The sequence below is a fragment of the Carlito syrichta genome, unplaced genomic scaffold (genome assembly GCF_000164805.1).
Source record: "Carlito syrichta isolate Samal-C Ts95f unplaced genomic scaffold, Tarsius_syrichta-2.0.1 Scaffold309850, whole genome shotgun sequence".
NCBI lineage: Eukaryota > Metazoa > Chordata > Mammalia > Primates > Tarsiidae > Carlito > Carlito syrichta.
The window spans coordinates 932,660-937,178 of NW_007253946.1; the positions used below are offsets into that span (position 1 = coordinate 932,660).

General features: G+C 43.2%; 1 protein-coding gene across 2 annotated transcripts in view; it reads right to left on the bottom strand.

Moving 5' to 3' along the window:
• The window catches only part of ZDHHC20 (zinc finger DHHC-type containing 20), a 62,579-nt gene that overhangs the window by 57,371 nt on the left and 689 nt on the right, over nucleotides 1–4,519 (bottom strand). The window lies entirely within an intron of this gene.

A 4,519-nucleotide genomic window follows, 5' to 3' on the forward strand; every position in this document is an offset into this window, starting at 1 on the left:
CAGGCGGGTCTCGAACTCGCGGGCTCAGGCAATCCACTCACCTCAGCCTCCCAAAGGCTCGGGATTACAGGCTGAGCCACCTGAGCAACCCAGCCCGGCTTATTTACATCTTTTAAAGAGATAACCAACTGTTTAAGCATAACAACAGCAACACAGTTTGAAGTTTATAACATATAAAATGTGAGACGTAAAGGCCAGGAGGGAAAGAATAGACGGACACTTTTATAAGGCACTATACATGAAAAGGTATATAACTTGAAGGTATTTTAGGGTTTATGTATGCCATAAACCCTAAAATAACCACTAAAATAATAAAAAGAACTACAGGTACTAAGCCAATAAAGGAGATAAAATGGAATCATTTTTTAAGCCAAAATTTAAAAAACATTGAAAAACTGATTAATTCAAAGAAAGGTAGAGGAAGAAAAGGGGAACAAAGAACAGAAGGTCAGACTAAAAAATAATTTGCAAATGACAGACTTAAACCTAACCATATCAATAATTACATGAAATGTAAACAGTCAAAACATCCCAATTAGAAGGCAGAGATTTTCAGACTGAATTTTTAAAAAAGCAAGACCCAAAAAGACTTACAAGAAACACATTTTAAATATAAATACAGAAACAGTTAAAAGGACAAAGAAAGATACACCTTGCTAACACTAATCAAAAGAAAGATTAGTGCACATGTTAATACTTGCCAAAGTAGATTTCAAGACAAACAATATCACCTGGGATAATAGTCATTTCATAATATTAAAGGGGCCAACTCATCAAGAGGACATAATAATCCTAAACATTTTAGCACCTAATTACAGAGATGCAAACTACATGAGGCAAAAACAGATAAATTACAAGGAGAAATAAATTCAGAATTATAGTCCTATCTCTTTCAATAATTGCGAGAACAAATAGAAAAGGAAGAATACAGATGACTTGAGCAACACTATCGATTTGCCTTAGCTGATATTTACAAAGCATTATGACATAGAATACTCCACCTAGCAACAAACAGCGTAACACACTGTGGAGTACAGAACGCATCTTCCTCAAGTACACATGGAGCATGTACACAAGGAACACCGCCCAGACAGGCCGCATGCTGGGTCATAAAGCCTGCACACATCTCAAAGGATTTAAGTCATACAGAGTATACTCTCTGACCGTTTCAAATTAATTACTGAATTTGAAATCAGTAACAGAAAGATATCCAGAAAATCCACAAATGGAAACGAAATAGCATACTTCTAAAATAATCCATGGGGGCCGGGCACAGTGACTCATACTTGTAATCCCAGCACTTTTGTAGGCTGAGGCAGGGATTGCTTGAGCCCAGGAGTTCAAGACCAGCCTGGGCAACATAGTAAGACCTCTTCTCTATTCTTAAAAAAATAGAAATAGAGGCTGGGCGCGGTGGCTCAAACCTGTAATCCCAGCACTTTGGGAGGCCAAGGTGAGAGGACTGCATGAGCCCATGGGTTCAAGAACAGAATGGGCAACTTGGTAAGACCTCACCTCTACAATAAATCAAAAAGTTAGCTGGGTGTAGTGGCGCGTGCTGCAGTTGGGCTACTTGGAAGGCTGAGGCAGAAGGATCGCCTGAACCCAGCAGGTAGAGGCTGTGGTGTCCATGAGCGTGCCACTGCACTCCAGCCTGGGCAACAGAGTGAGACTCCAACTCGGAAAAAAAAATATAGAAATAAAGATAAAAATAAAACTATTCATGGGGCAAGATGAAATCAAAAGTAAAATTAGAAAATAATTTGAATTGACCGAAAATGAAAACACAACATACCAAAATTGAAAGGAATACAACTAAAGTAATACTTACAGGTCAATTTATATGGCTTAGTACCTAAGAAAGGGTTCACATCAATGAACTCAGTTTAAGCTAGAAAAAAGAGCACATTAAACCCAAAGTAAAGGAAGAAAGGAAATATTAAAAGATCAGACAATAAGCCAATAAAATAGAAAAGATAAGTCAAAAAAATAAAAACCTGTTCTTTTGAGATCAACAAAACACTTGAAAACCACCTGTCAAGACAGTGTATCAGTGTTGGTGTTTTACGTTATTTACCTTGTCTCACTTTAAATTTGAAGAGGTTAATGAGATACAAGGAAGTATTAGATACACTCAGGGTTAGAATTCACTCTATATGTTTCCATCTGAAAAAATATAAAAGATATATCCACTCTTGGACAAACCACAGAGTTCTTCTGAGCAATAGTCTCCTCAGAAATGAAGGGATCCAGTGAGACCATCTCTAAAATCTCCTTAAGGTCTAAGATTCTCCACATGCCAAAGAAGAGATATACGACTACTTCCAACAGCTCCAACCGACCTGAATCACAGGCATTCTGATCCAACTCTGGGACCTGAATCAGCAATTTCCTCAAAACTAACCATCCTGACCAAAAAGAAAAGGCTGTTCAATCCACCCATTACTGAATTAATATCTTTAAATATCCGCCTTGGGGAAAAATCAAGGGGAATTCAGTCTAAGTTAAAAATCGAGGGCCAGTACTACTAATTAACCTCGACTTCTCTGACCACCCATGAGCGAGCTGGCCACCTCAGATGCACCCCTTCTTCCCCATTGTGTCCTCAGTCCTACACCCAGTGAAGGGGTTGGTGTGCACGCGTGAATAATCAGAAGGTGAGGAAGCTCTAAGGCTGGGGTGGAGTGAGGGTCTCTTGATCATGAACGATCTGTTCAAATGACCGAGAGGCCACCAGAGGCCCAGCCTGTCCACTGTGAGAGCTGTTTAGTAGCCTCTGCTGCTGCCTTTTGGGAGAAACCACCTCACGTAAACACTTCACAGACAGGACTCGGATCTGCCCGAGTGTCACCAGATCTGGGCAACCAAGCACCTTAGTCATTCATTGTACAGTGGTTAATCTTAACGGCAGGGTCTCTGGAACCCCTTGAGTTCCAGTTCTACTTCTACTGTTTACTAGCTCTATAGCCCTGGGCACATCACTTAGCCTTAAGGGAATCATTATGAAGATTAAATGAATTAATACATACATGTCAGTATATAATTATGATCCTCCTCTCCTTCTAGTTTGATAAAGAATATCAGAAGCTAAGAATTCTCTAAAAATTATTAAAACAGCACTTTAAGTAAAACTCACCCTTTCCTCAATTTCAAGTTCTATAAAGTAATGTATCTATACATTGCAGTGGGAGGGTCAATACTTATGAAAACAAATATCCATGAGTAGCTTAAAGGACAGCTTTTGTATGAGTAAACACACTTTCATGCTTGACTTTTCAATGGTCCAGTGACATTGCAGAGTTCCCAAATTCTCTCTGGTTAAAATCAGGTAACTTAGAAGTAAATACAGCATCCATGTGAGACTTGTTGCCACTGAGTAGTTTAAAATTCTACCAAGGATTGGGACTTAGATATTGGACAACGCTTTCCCTTAATGAAATCCTGGGGCGCAATCTTCACGGGATGGGCCCAAGGCCTGACCAAGTGCTCTCCCTCTATGGAGCAACTGCAGCTGCACGGAATCTCGTGGCTCTCTCAAAAGTTACCTGGAAGGGTGGAAAGATGAGGGTCACATTCCAACCTAACCACAGGTCTCACTTATTCATCCCCAGACGCCAGGCTGAGACCCTGGAGAGCTAGAGGAGAGGGTGCAGGGAGCAACCCCCTGGCTCCCCAGCACACAGCCCTTCTCGTCCAGGTTCACTGCCCTTTCTTACTGGAAGGGGTGGGAGAAGTCTGGGGCAACCTAAGGCTTTTCACAGCATCTTTGACCTTTGATGTTTTTGCAAAAGCCACTCATAGGCTAGGTGTGCAACCTCAATATAAATCCTTCAGCTTTACTTCAAAACCACTATGGGAAACCGAGCGGGTGGAGATAATCTTAGACAGAATAAGAATGATGCAGTTTTTGGAATAGGGCCCCTTCAGAGAAAATAAGAAAACAAAGAAGGGACCTTCACAAGTCCATGAGAAGCCTGCGACCTCTCTCACTTTCTGGAAGGAGCCTCAAGAAATACGCACATCCAGCCATTCTAACTAACTCAGACATCATTTTTTTCTTTACTCGTTCCTTCCTTGAAGCTCATCACACATCATTTTTAACCAACACTTGGTACCCAAGAGGCTGAGACTAAACGGGCACACGCAGAACCCCGACAGCCTTCAGAAACGTGGGCCACAAGGGGCTGACTCTGGCCCACTGCGGTACTGCGCTCCTCAAAATCACACGGAGCGGAGACGTCCTCCTAAGGGTGGATGTTTTGGCTTAATCTACCCTAAGACTTCTTCCTCTTCCACGGAGAGAGCTCGGTGGAGACAGCACCGATTCCGGACGGACCCAGGCCTGGACCCCGCCTCCCCGCAGGGGGCGGCGCGGGTTCCTCCGACCCGCAACTCCGGTCCCGCTCGGGCTCTTCTTCCCGGGGCGATCGCGGCCCCGCGGACTCGGCGGGCTGGGTCCGAGCGCCCCGCAGACAGGGTGGGCCGGGCCTGGGGCTGCGGCGAGACCGTCCCGAACGCC